The 14,510-nt window shown below is 43.0% G+C and overlaps 1 long non-coding RNA gene across 1 annotated transcript; it reads left to right on the forward strand.

The window, feature by feature from the left end:
- The first annotated feature begins 8,750 nt into the window (after nt 1–8,750).
- LOC309531777 lies at nt 8,751–13,619 on the forward strand. Its single transcript, XR_014219448.1, has 2 exons — nt 8,751–8,908; nt 11,823–13,619. It is a non-coding gene; the product is annotated as an uncharacterized lncRNA (long non-coding RNA).
- Nucleotides 13,620–14,510: the final 891 nt, after the last annotated feature.

A 14,510-nucleotide genomic window follows, 5' to 3' on the forward strand; every position in this document is an offset into this window, starting at 1 on the left:
ATAAAAGTATTTAACAATGTAAGTATTAAACGAAAATGTCATGCCTCTCAATAACTTCCATTGTTGCAACTGTGGGAATGTAGATGGCTATGATATCACCACTGGGAACAATTTTTAAATTCCCATTTAGGGGAAAAAAGAGTCTATCCTGAACAGAACCATCTCTGTTCCATAGGCCCAATAGAATTTAAATTGGGAACTCAACCACCACAAGACCCCCTCCCTGCCAAAAGTGACTGAATTCACAAGGTACAAAGAGGAATATCCCATAGCTTCTGGGTAAACAAATTGCCATATATCTAAAACGCTGACTCATAAGAAAAATATTCAGGGTAGCACTTCTCTGAAATAGGGGTTTTTATGCTGACAAATAGTTAGAGAAAGATACATGTAAGCAGACCTTTTAAGTACCCCCATATTTTATTTTCCTCCAACTTTAGCCCCATTTTCAGGTAGCAATAAGAATAAAATTAAAGAGGGAATAACATGCGCTAGTGCTTTGCTTCTCCCCACCTTCTGACGGTTGTAAAAGATGGGGGACACAAACAGAAACAAGCCACATAAACCACAAGCAGTAAGGCCAGAATTTGGCTTCTTTCCTTCTCCATACAGCACAGTCATGGGCTGGGGAGAAGCAAAGACTTGTATACATAAACAAACCCAGGCAAGCAAGAGGCAAGGGGACTTGATGAGGGCAGAGAACAGGTGGAGTGAGTGATTGGTCTTGTGAGAGTCTTGAGGGCCATATAGAAAGTCCTGGATTGACACATTGGGCCCCCAGGCCTGAGGTTTCTTATCCCTGTTGCCTGTCTTGCAATTACAGTTATAGTGAATGGCAAAAGAGAGAGAGATACTTGGCACCCGCTTATTTTGTGATTCTAGCACCAGGCAAAAAAACTTTTTTTATTTTCTAAGGCATTTTAAGTTGTGTTTTATATTCAGTTTTTTAATATTATATCTACCATATGCTATTTTATATTTAATAAGTCTTTTCTATTTCTTCTTAATATTATTGTTTACATTATTGGATTTTTATTGTATTGTGCAGATGCCATCCTGGGAAACCTTTCATTGTTTTCCTCTTCAAAATAAGTCGAGTCTCATTGTGGCATTAGTTGCAGATGTCTTTTGCCAAACATGCCTCTCTCTGTGTGTGCGTGTGTGTGCGCACGCGCACACTTTTTTATGCACATGAATTTTTCATTTGCATGAGCAAAGTAATATGTGAGTTGATAGATGAATGAGTCTCAGCCGTGTCATTTTTCATGCAAATAGTATCCAAAATCGCAGACTTTACTGTGTCTGAAACTCATGAGCTGTGAGCTCTTACTACACAACTCACATGAATGGAGAGCCCTCACAAATTAAAAGGTGACAGCCCACTGAGTGTAACACGTGAACCAGTCCTCTGCGAGAAGAGCCAGAAAACCTAGTCAGCAGAGAGGGAGAGATGCAGCGAGTTACAGCATATGGGCTCTGGACTGTTTGTTCCTTATTTAAACAGGAACTTCTGTACGCAGAAAGTTCAACAGAGCAATAAAGTGAGCAGAAATATGTATTATGAGTAAATATGGCAGTGAAACACAGTATCTTAGCTTCGTCAATGAGCACAAGTGCACTTGACTAAAGGTAAGATATGACTGGTGGGCACTTGCTCAGGCTTTGCACTTTTCTGCAATCAAAGGATGTGCCTACCATTTTTGTGGGGACGTGGTACTGTCACTTCAGTGGAAAGCTTCTTCAGTGAGAAAGTTGGTGATGATCAGGAATCTATGTGAAATGTCCTTTTTATTCTGCATTTGTGATGATTTATGCTCAAGATGTTATGAGGTTGGTTGTATATATGTGACCTTGTTTTCTACACTGTTCATGCAAAGTGTCGCTAAGTTTCTAATCAGTGCATGTCCTGTGCTTTGTGTGTGTGTGTGTGTGTCCCACTTTTGTTGCACTATAGTCCAAGAGTTCCCCTCCAGCGGGCAATAATGCAGTATTGTTAGAGAAGCACCACAGAACAAAGCAGAATGATATGTGGACAGGCCACACCCCTACTGCAGACATTTTGTGATTGATGAAAAATATGAAATATGCCCACAGGTTCAAAAATGTTGGCAACTCCTAATTAGAGTGCCAGACAAGACCTGGGGAGATCTATGCTCAAATATGCACTCAGTCATAAAATTCACCAGTCGCCAACCTTAACTCTAACCTACGAGGGAGAACTATGTATGCTGCCTTGAGCTTGTTGGAGGAAAGGCAGGATATAAATAAAGCAAATAAGTAAACAATAAATAACAGACCTGGAACTCAGGAGACTCAGGGTATTACATTAATTTTTCCATCATTTATCCTCCACCTTCCCACAATTTCTTGTAAGCCCCCAAATGGTAATGATTTTCCTTTTAAAAAAATATTGCGCGCTTCTTCACCTTAGTGATGTGATACCAAACAGAGGATGATCTAAAGGGCTGGGTTGTAATCGTAGATTCTGTTTCCATAAGCTGGCTTTTTTTTTGAGAAGGTTTCCTCAAAACTTCCTCACCTTCAGCTTACAATGAAGATGTGAAAGCAAGTAAAATTCACCTCTTACTAAAATCAACAGGAAACCCTCATGCTTCTGGCAACAGAGGATGTGGTATATTATTCACGCTCAAGTAGAACTCTGCATGCGACCTGATTGCTTCTTTCCTATGAAATATCAGCCATAAAGTACCTGTGAAGAGCAAGGCATTCTTCTGAAAGAATTTTTCCATGGGGTGCTGGAGAAAAAAAACGGAGAGGAAGGAATTCGCCCCTGCCTTCACCTCTGCTCTGGAATGCTGATGGTCCTGTGGAGATTCCAGAAATTGTTGGAAGTCATAATTATTGATTGAGAAGCCACATGTGCAATCAACTGCCTGCTAAACAACCAGTTCCCTCAGGCTGAAATTAGCCTTAAAGGCAAGGTAATTTGTTCCTGTGGTCAGACTTCACTTAACACAAACCTCGTATGCTATTGAATATACATGGAACAAGCAGAGAGCTAGGGCACAAACATCCAGAGATGGCCCAAGGCATTTCTGTGCCCATGGCAAATGATTTAAATGGCGCCCCTCCTGGTGGTAAAAATAATGGACAGAGCAACCCAACTGGAGAATCCAGGCTGGAAGAAACACCAGCTCCAGAGCCATGCTAGTCATGCGCTGACCAGGACAAGAGTTGGGAGGGGATTGCCTCTTGACACACCCTGCTCACACTCATTTTATCTCCTTACAACCATTGGAGCACTGATGGTGGAGGGGCAGCAGCTATACCAAAAAGGCTTCCAAAGACAGGTCTTGTCTCTGTTGGGAGACCCCCAACATCCTATGCCTCCTAGGTCACCTTCCAAGAACCACAGGTTTGCACCCTAAATTGTACTCGTTACATTATTTCTTTTTCAACCTTTAAATAACACCTCGTAATCCGCATCTGAGTCGCACCACAGCTGTGAGGTGGACAGTGTGTGTCTGTATTGAAGAAAGTCCTCATCAGACATTATTTATTTGATTTATATGATATCTCCCCCCCTCCGCAAGGAGTTCAAGGTGGCATGCATGTATGTTTCCCCCCTCCCCATTTTATTCTCACAACTACATTGAGTGTTAGGTTAGGCTAAGAGACAGTGACTGGCCCAAGGTGACACAGTGACCTTCATGGCTGTATGGGAATTTGAACCCTGGTCTCACAGGTCTTGGTCCAACATTAACCACTCCACCACATGGACTCAAATCATAGGACTGGGTAATATACAAAGACTCCCACACTCCCATTCGGCTCAGGAGCTGCAAGATTCAGTGTAACGGTGGCTAATGCTGCAATATTTGGCCAGTATTATTTGGTGTTTTATCCAAGATTCCAGGGTGCTGCACATATGGAATTCAACTATGGTGCAGAATTTATTTGACAAGGTAGGAGTAAATACCACAGCCTTTCTTACCTCCTTTCACATCTGACAGACCTTCTGCTTTTATGCTCTGGGAAATTGCATGGGATATTTTGACAGCTGAAAGTGATTTTTGTATCTGACACAGCCGTTCAGGTTCAGGTTCTAAAATATTAACAAGCAATCTCGTGCTCTCGTTGCTTCTCTCGGGGTTTAGATTACAGAATTTTGCAAAGTGCAGTGAAAAGGATACGTTCGTGTTCCTCTTTTTCAGGGCTGAGGAACCTCAGTCCTGGGGCCTGCGTGTAGCCCCTCAGGTCTCTCTGCCAGACCCCTGGGACTCTTCTTAGGCCATGCTCCTCCTCACACACGCCTCTCCCCAGGTCACACCCTCCCATGCCCTTCTCAAATGCTTCTTCCTGGTGGAAATGGGTCCTCAAAGCAATAGTGTCTTCTGCTTACCTGGATGCAGAGTGCAGTTTATTGGCTCTCCTGGCTTGCTGTACGAGGAGCTACCTGAGTTAACTCTCGGGCATGGTGTTTTTAGTTTCTGTTCTGCTTGCGCAGCCTGCTGTGTGGTTTTTAAGTTGATCTTGTCTATGCTACCTCAGTGCAGCTTCAGAGTGTTGTGTTTGTGAGTGTGGGTGAAGAAAATATGGGTTTTCCATGGCTGAATGTTGCCTACTACACCAAAGTTGGAGCCACATCCATTGTTCCTCCCCCATTTGCCTACGGCCATATCCTATAATAATTATAATTTATTATTTGTACCCCGCCCATCTGGCTGGGTTTCCCCAGCCACTCTGGGCGGCTTCCACAAATACCAAAAATACACTAATACAGTGGTGCCTCGCAAGACGAAATTAATTCGTTCCGCGAGTTTTTTCGTCTAGCGAATTTTTCGTCTTGCGAAGCACGGTGTCAGAGAAGTTTTGGAAAAGCTTCAAAAATCACCAAAAACCTCAAAAAAGGCTACCACACCGCGTTCTATGAGTTGCTCCTCGAAGTCAAGTCGCAACTGTATTAACGGTGTTAAGAAAAAGGAAACAAACTTGCAAGACATTTTCGTCTTGCGAAGCAAGCCCCTAGGGTAATTCGTCTTGCGAAGCAGCTCAAAAACCGCAAGACCCTTTCGTCTAGCGAGTTTTTCGTCTTGTGAGGCATTCATCTTGCGGGGCACCACTGTATGTCATACATTAAAAACTTCCCTAAACTTCCTAGCTGCCTCTGGCACTCATAGCTGTCAACTTTTCCCTTTTATTAAGGGAAATTCCTTTATTCTGAATAGGATTCCTCACAAGAAAAGAGAAAAGTTGACAGCTATGCTGGCCCTATTCACCACCACTAGTATGTAGCCTCTGGGAAGTTGCCCATGAGGGAATGTGGCCTTTAGGCTGGGGGGGGGAAGCTCCCCACACCTGTCCTATGTCTATACAGTGGTACCTTGGTTTTCAAATTTAATCCCTTCCGGGACTCTGTACAACTCCCAAAACCATTCAAAAACCAAGGCATGGCTTCTGATTGCCTGCAGGAGCTTCCTGCACTCAATCGGAAGCTGCTGAAGCCACGTCGGATATTCAGCTACCGAAAAACGTTCGCAAGCTGGAACACTTACTTCCAGGTTTGCGGCATTCGGGAGCCAATTTGTTTGACAACTAAGCTGTTCGGGAACCAAGGTACCACTGTAGTTATATTTTTCTGGTTTCCCATTTTACCCCATGCTTAGGTTCTTTTGAAAAGCATAACAGAACCCTCCAGAAGTGAGCTGCCACAATGTGAGGAACAGAAGTTCAAATGCACTGGGAGAAGGGGGAGCAGGTACAACTTACTGGGCTGCTGGGAAGGGGAAGGGGGGTCAAGCCAGGCTGCAGGTTCATTGGAGCTAGATCCTGCTTCAGGATACTTAAGCAATTTGACCTTCCACAACAGTTCCTCAAAAGCGCTTCTGGTGACATGAACATTTGCCAGCCAACCTTGACCCAAATCTAGGAAACACTCGCAGGAGTAGCACACAGAAAGGAGGGGTATAAAATAATTTCATCATTGTTTTTCCTGCTTGGTCTCTTAAAAGAGTAAGAAGATAAACGAGACCTACGGGAACTTACAAGGCAAACACGGTGACTTGTGGAAAGAACTGTCCTGTACAGATAAGAACAGAATTAAAGTCGTTTGATATACAACTGCACTTGATTTATTTTAAGGCAATAAGGTTTATTTGGAAACAAAACATGAGTATTTTAAATTTCCAGCAGTATTTGTGAATCTCATCTTTTACACTTAAAATCTGTGTTTCTGGGTGTGGGAGAATTCAGTATTGGGTTCCTTTCCCATAACAGCTGAGTGTACTAGTAGGATATACTTAAAATCCCCTCACCATCTCCATGACACAAGAGCCAGTTTCCATCATGGAAACTAACTTCCCAGAAACAGAGAGTACAACTGATACAGGCCCTCTCATCCTGGAAACAAGAGATATCGCAATGTTTTGTTGTAGTTAATAACTGCAAGGTGTTTAACGTGTATTGCAAATATAAAAGAAAAAAGATGAACAGTGGTGGGAGTGGAATAAATTTGGCTAGCATCCAAGCAAGGCTTATAGATTACAAAAATAGTTTATTTGGCTACATAGAAACTGAGCAGATAAAGAATCAAACCGTAGAAGAAGCACAGAAAGGCTGGGGAAAGGACACAGGAACTAGATAAAGAGTGAGTCAGCATGAAGCTATGCTCATGAAATGAAAAATGAACACTTGGGAAATGAGACAAGTGGAAATTTGGTTAGCTCCATAGGCATGAATCAGCAAAGAGATACTGAAATACTATCTATGCACCATGCTCCCATCCATGAGAATGGATCAGTAGCTTCCTATTAAAAAAAGGGGCCATTGACCTTTTATATTTGGATACAAAACACACACAAATAGTATGTTGGATATGAAGACCTTGAACATACAGGGGTGGCAATATCTTTCCTCTTGTGTGTATTTTAAAGTGAAATGTGATCTCTAAACATGCACTTCCATATTTCACAAGTCACATGAGCATTTTGTATTAGGGATCTATAGCAAAAAAAATTTTAAACACATTTCAATAAGCAGACACAATGAATCTATAATAGGTGATCAGCAGAGTTTATGAGGCAGAGGGCCTGTCTGAATGGTGTTTGCGGCATGTAGTTTAACAGGAATGGCTGGGCCCGTGGAAGTCCAGCTATGCCAACCGATGCCAAAGACGTTTACATCCAGTGTCACAGGGTTATTTCAGTGCAGATTAACATTTGGCATGCCAGTATGAATGATCATGTGTGGCAGTGGAGTATCAAGAGCTGACCCAGGCTAAATTCTGCACATGGGTTCAGTTTTTTGTAGCCACCCACCATGCACAGTAGCAATCATAAGAACAGGGCAAATGCCTGTATTCTCTGTGGTTGCACCATCATACAGTGGTATCTCTGGTTACATACTTAATTCGTTCCGGAGGTCCGTTCTTAACTTGAAACTGTTCTTAACCTGAAGCACCACTTTAGCTAATGGGGCCTCCTGCTGCCACTGCGCCGCTGGAGCACGATTTCTGTTCTCATCCTGAAGCAAAGTTCTTAACCTGAGGTACTATTTCTGGGTTAGCGGAGTCTTTAACCTGAAGCGTATGTAACCTGAAGCGTATGTAACCTGAGGTACCACTGTATTATAGAAAGCACTTGAGAAGATCCAAAAGACATTTCCCTTTTATCAGAGAGTTGCATTTTATTTACCTACAATTTTATTTTATTTTTTATTTTCTTACCTGTGTTTTCAGCATTTCACAGCCTGCAAGTCATAGCACCATATCTTTCTGTGGTGAAATTTTGTATCATACAGAAAACAAAATGTTCTGCAGATGTAGTCATTTAGGCCTTACATCAATTTCATTGTGAAACTGGGACGCTGCAGAATAACTCCTTGTTCTAAAAAAGAATTTATTTTGGTTTCCTCATCTAATCATTTCTGCGCAGTCAGTTCAAAAACAAGATTTCAGCTGGGCCAGGCAAGGCTATGCCTTGGTTCACTATGCTCCTTTCAAATCCTGTTGTAAGTGACTAATGAAGTTAAAGACTTGTATGGACGATCCAATTTTTCTGGGCTGTGGGAGTGGCTTTTCTCTTAATGCCACAGTGGCATTAACCACATTCCTACAACAGAGTACTCCTTGTGCTAACACAGTAGAGGAGGGAAAGTAGCCGAAGATTGGGGGTGGGGTGGGGGAGGGGAACATATCCTTTCGTTGTTACTCGTTGTTACACCATGGAAATGTGTATGCCAGTGCAGGAAAGTAAGTGTGCACATTGTTCCAAGAAAATGCCGTCTTAAAAATATTGAAATAATTGGATTCTTTTTTTCCACAATAATTTTTCCTTTTAAAAAGTATACATTTATATTAATTAAAAGATTAGAAAAGCCACTTTTTCTTCAGAGAATTGGGATCCCCTCCTCAGTGAATCTCCCCCATTAATCTACACTGGAAAGCTTAGGCCAGAGTAAATTTGGTTTAAGTGCAAATATATATATATATATTTAAAAACATCTGGGAACCACACTATTGGGGAATATGAGTTTGGTACTTAGTACTATGCAGAAAGGCCCAGCTCTCTTACCCCTCCATTTTGCTCAAGTGAGGCAAACGCATACTCCAACCAGCTCCTGAATCCAGAGCCCAGGCTAGGTGCGGTGGGCTTCCATTTCCACCAGAGCTAAACATTATTTGCCTGCCCCCAGGGTCTATCTACATCTTCCCAACTCCCAGCAAGGTGTCACATGAGTTATCTGCCAAGCATGGCCTGTGCTCTAGCCATAAAATGCCAACTGTCATTGAGTCCAGGATGGGAGAGAGAGCCCTTAAAAATGGGCTGCAGTGTGCAGCCGGGGTCCACCAGTCCCTCACCTCAGGGCCCATCACCCATCATCAGAAAACCCTGCAATGGACCACCTACACTTTTAATTATCAGGAGACCAAAAGCCTGTTAGTAACTAGGTCAACATCGGTAGATTTGGGCTAAAGAGTTTTTATTTCCCAGTCTATTTTGTCCCTCTCCAAAGACTCCTGGAAAGTTTGTTTGGGGTGCTGGGAATTGTAGTTCTCGGAGGGGTAAACTACTGTTCCCAGAATTCTTGGGGCGGGAAGAGAATGTGCTTTAAATGTGTTGTGTACGCAAATTGCAATTTGGTGCGTATGCAATTACAATCTCCCTCAATATGTTTTTGTCTTGCTCTCCCTTTTTTGTCTCCTGACTATCTCATCCTCACAATGCCCATCCTGTGTATGTCCCTTACACTGATTCATCATATTTCTGTCTGACTCCATTCAGGAAAGCAAAAGTGTAGCCAGTCCTATCGTTAGAGCGAGTTTTTGAGTGTCATGAAAGGCTAGCGACAACTTGAACATTTATTTATTTTATTCTTATTGTATTTTTACTCCCAGGAAGAGGCATGTGTGGGATTTTGTGTCTAAGGTGCCAAAATAACTTGGCCAGCCTTAGGTACTCTTTCCCTTGACCTAGGGCGGGGCGCCATTTGCTGTTCCTCCTCAGGCAGCAGGAGCCACAGTGCAGGGCGGGGAGACACTAGAAAAGCAGATGGATTAAGATAACAATGAATTAATGAATTAAGACTAAGTGGGAAACAAGTTCCAAGATTTAAAGAAAACTGTTAGGAAAACCGTGATGAAACTGGAGGGTGCCGAACAGTGGCAAAGATGCTGTGTCTGATGAAGTGTTTGAAAATGTTGAGAGTTCAAGAAAGGCAATGAATGGACAGAATGTGGAGCAGGCCGAATTGGCGTGTTCACCAGGGTCACTCCCTAGGAGGGAAATAAGTAGAGGTAGAGCTTGAAGTTTGGAAGCACTCCAGGGTCGGATTTAGGTTTGATGAGGCCCTAAGCTACTGAAGAGGGACGCGGGTGGCGCTGTGGGTTAAAGCCTCAGCGCCTAGGGCTTGCCGATCGAAAGGTCGACGGTTCGAATCCCCGCGGCGGGGTGCGCTCCCGCTGCTCGGTCCCAGCGCCTGCCCACCTAGCAGTTCGAAAGCACCCCGGGGGCAAGTAGATAAATAGGTACCGCTTACCAGCGGGAAGGTAAACGGCGTTCCGTGTGCGGCTCTGGCTCGCCAGAGCAGCGTTGTCACGCTGGCCACGTGACCCGGAAGTGTCTTCGGACAGCGCTGGCCCCCGGCCAATAGATGTGAGATGGGCGCACAAACCCCAGAGTCTGTCAAGACTGGCCCGTTCGGGCAGGGGTACCTTTACCTTTACCTTTAAGCTACTGAAGGTAATGGGGCCCTTTATATGTCTAGCTGTCCTTTGTCAACAACAAATTGTCGCTGTTTTTTGTGGACTGTGGTAATTTATGGACCTAATAGGTATCTAAAGCCACATATGAGCAAACCAGTGATATTTTAGGGAGCAGGCTAGCAGGCGGGGCCCATTACTTACATCATAGGAGCCTACGCAACACAAAACACTGTTGCTGTATGTAGGTTTTATTTCGTTTGTTTTTTATCTTATATTTTAGAAATGTACATCCAGTTTTTTCCCCTTTAATTTTTTTGGGGGCCCCCAAGAGAGTGGGGCCCTAAGCTATAGCTTGTTTAGCTTATATGTAAATCCGGCACTGAAGCAATCCCAGGTTAATTAAGAAATGCCATGTATCACTGATGAAACTGCAGTTGACGCATTTTCAAGCACTAAAACTGATTTCTAAGAAAGGTTATGTGAGTACACAGAAAGTTACAGCTACGTTGAGGAAGAAAGATATGCATTCACTCTGCACCTATCTGTGCATGTGTCTGCACAGCCTTCCTGGTCTCCTACCTATCTTCCCTCGGCACTTGTAATTTTTCTTGGTTTGCCTCTATCCTTTGGGCCTGCCCCCATCTCTCTCAGCTGCTAATCTATTAGTATATCACATGTAGCTAAAACAGTCTTGCCTTAAGTGTTTTTATGTCTTGGCCTAAACAGAAGGTAGCTTAGGGAGACGTTTTAGGTTTTAAAATGTGAATTCCTAAGTTCACAAGTTTCTTATGTATAGTCAACCCCCTAATTCATAGCTGTATGCCATGAGCTTCTAATGAACCCTTCCGGACACAGACCAGTTGATAAGCGGTATAGCTTTTCCCTGAAAAGGAACAGAAAACACTTGCCTCTTCTATGATATGAACTTGGCTTTTTCAAAAGCATATCCACTATCAGATCCATTATTGTGTATATTGTCAGGCTTAATCTGAACAGCACAAAACAAAACTGAACTTAAAATCAGGTGCAAAAATACCTTTTAAATTATCGGGGGGGGGGGAGTCTTTAAAAATAATAATTACTGCCACTTTAAATAGCTGCATAAGTAGAAGGAACTGATTCAGGCACCACCCCTGAAGTTCTACAGCTAGCCAAGTATTTCTCTCAGTCACTAAATAAATATACAATCGGTTAGTCACAAAACAAAATAGAGGTGTGTTGTGCAGAAGCAGGGTTTCCTTAAGCTCCTTTTTCCGGCCTTAGCTAGATGTTACACATGAATGTAAGTTAAGAAAATGTGGATTGTCTTTTACTTGTTTTTAAGAGAAAAGTCTTTTTTGAGTGAAGGGATTTTGAAGCCACAGGGAGTGCTCACCCCTTTTTTCAACTGTTGCCCCTAGTAGCTTTTCTCTCTGCAAACAAAATGCATGCTTTCCATCCGGGGTGGGGGCAGGGAGTGGAGGAATTCCTGTGAATTGTGCTACGTACTACCAACTTGATTCAGAAGCCTAGATAGAAACTTGGCAAGCAGTCTTACTGTATCATGACCATATAAAGAAACTGTCAGTCCCTAGAGGATTACGGATATCAGTCTTTAGTTTTGAAGGCCTCTGACTTTCCATTTCTTTCTCAACCTTTTTCTCTTAAACTTGTTAAACAGGGCTGACTACTTCACTGAGGCCTGCATTATTGGAAGCAGTTTTTCTTGCCAAGAGTTTGTTGAACAAGAAGAGAGAGCTCAGGGATTTGGCAACCGTGCAGAGATTGCATCAGCTGATGCATACATATGGAGGATGGGCAGGAGGGAGGAGATGGTTCCTAGGATATCCTTGGCCTGAACAGAGTTTTGTCACCGTTTTCTGCACAGTAATTTTTATTCAGAACCTGAAGCAAAAAAATGAGCATTGTGACATACCCAGGGGTCCTAATGAAAGAGTCCTTGCCGCTCTTTGTACCTTGGGACCTTCTAGGGTCAGAAGGAAGTCCAATGCAGCTGGGCATCTAAGGGCAATAGTCAAGGAAACAGTAACACAATGACTTTCAGCTGTGCAGTGTAAATTGCTTGCCCTCTCCTCCCCACCCCCTGTACCCTCCAAATCTGGTCTGGGTTTCCCCCTGCCCCCAACCCTTCAAAACAGATTTAAGGAACTTGTGGGGAAAGGGGAGGGCAGGGAAGTTGCAGGGCACAGCTAAAAGTCATTGTGGTAGCGTAAGTGTCCACTGTGCTTCATCTTTTTCACAGGAATTAAATCCACAAACGATAGGCATATGATGGAATACCTTGGCAGATAACAACAAATGAGTGGTGCAACCCTTAGCCACAAAAGCTGGTGGAAGAGTTGAGAGCTAGTGTAGGCTGAAAGACTGAGCCGAGGACCATTCCTGGTTCAAAGCACATATCTGCCCTGATCTCACTCGACAGCTTTATCTCTCAGCCTCAGCTCCCCATCTGCAATATGTAGACAAAGCTTTTGGCCTGCCCTTTACAGGGATGTTCTGTAAAACAAATTGCTGCAATAATGTGCATGAAGTGTTTTGAACACTCTGAAAAACATCATATATGACAAATAACAAATGAGTGGAAGGAGAACTCAAGCAAGTGGTATAATCAACAGCCACTAAAATTAATGGAAGAGGTGGGAGGTAGTGAAGCCTAGTAGCTAAGAGACCAAGCTGTCAATTATCACTGGTTCAAAGTTTGTCATGACCTCACTAGGCATCTGTAGGCAAATCATTCTCTCTCAGCTTTAGCTCCTCATCTGCAATGTGGGGATAACATTTCTTATCTACTCTTACATGGATGGGTAGAAGTTGCTGCAATACTGCATGCTAAGTGCTTTGAACACTTTCAAAATTGCTACATAAATACTCATCGTCATTTTCTTTAAGAGGGTTTGGATCCACATTCAGGCTTTGCGTGAAAGGGGTGAAAACCACCGGTTAGAATCATAGAACTTGCGTACCTAAAACCTATGTTGTGTCTATGAATATTAACATTGAATAGACATTAAACAATTGGGGGGGGCGAGAATTTTAACAATTCATTAATACATAAGCTTTCATGGGTCACAGTCTACTTCATCATATGAGTGTAATCCTAAATCGGCAAGTTTCTGTCCATACTTGTGAGGTGTGGGGGCAGGGAAATAAAATACAAAAAGAACAGACAGTGATGATTATCTAACAGCAAATTTGTTACAGTGACTACTTAGCAAAACTGAGTTGGGGATTACAAACATAGGATTTTAATTGCTAATTGCTTTACAGAATATTTCTAGTTTGGATGGTTGCTAAACACTTTACTTTCAGAATATGGTACTTAAGATACCCACAAATGTACGAAAATGTAACCTGCAAATAGCTAAACAAAACATGTTTAATTCCCCACTTTGTTAAAGGTTACCAAATATGTGTTGGGGAAGTTCAATAAACACTCACGTGGCATTTTGCAATATAATTTTCCACATATCCTCCAGACTCTTCCTGCTATGCATCATGAGATTTTTGATTTGCAGATATCCAAGTGGTTCAAAATGTTCAAAGGATTTAATCACAAGTTTGTTCACATGCCAGTCACAGGTTTGCTAAGCAACATTGAAGACTCAACATCTCAGTTCCTAGGTAATCCATCCAACATTATCATTTTAGCCATGGGAATAACTTGCAGGTATCCTCCCTGGAATACATTATATATTGTAAAAATTTCTAGCTGAAATATGCCCTGCTTACTATTCCAGTCTGGCTTTAAGGCTGGTCTTGGCACTGAAACTGCCCTGATTGCCCTTGTTGGTGACATTTGGGAGAGAGATGGTGGTAATGTGACACTCCTCTGTCTTCTCAGCTGCTTTTAACACTGTTGACTCCACATCCTTCTGGAGCATCTCAGAGAGGTTGGGGTTGCAGGCACTGTGTTTCTGTGGTTCTGCTCCAGAAAGCAGTCGTAGGAGATGTCCTGTGGTGTCCCACATGTCTTGTCCTCCATGCTATTTAACATCTATGTGAAGCCTCTGAGAGCAGTCAGCAGGAGATCTGGAGTGAAGTGCCCTCAGTATGCAGATAACATCCAGTTCTATCTCTCCATTCCATGTTAACTGGGAGAGGCTTGAGGTGTGTTAGACCTGTGCTTGATGAATAGTGGGGTGGATGTGGGCCAGTAAACTGAAGCTGAGTCATGAAAAGAAAGAGGTGTTGTTATGTCTCCCAAGCTCTCATGTCTGGAAGGTGGGAAGCAGGCCTGCCCTGGATGGGGTTGTACTCCCCTGGAAGGAACAGGTCCATAGCTTGGTGGTGCTGCTGGATTCAGCACTGTCACTGGAGGCTCAGGTGGCCTTCAGGGCTAGGAGTGCCT

Source organism: Podarcis vaucheri (assembly GCF_965113315.1).
Source record: "Podarcis vaucheri genome assembly, chromosome: 4".
Lineage (NCBI taxonomy): Eukaryota > Metazoa > Chordata > Lepidosauria > Squamata > Lacertidae > Podarcis > Podarcis vaucheri.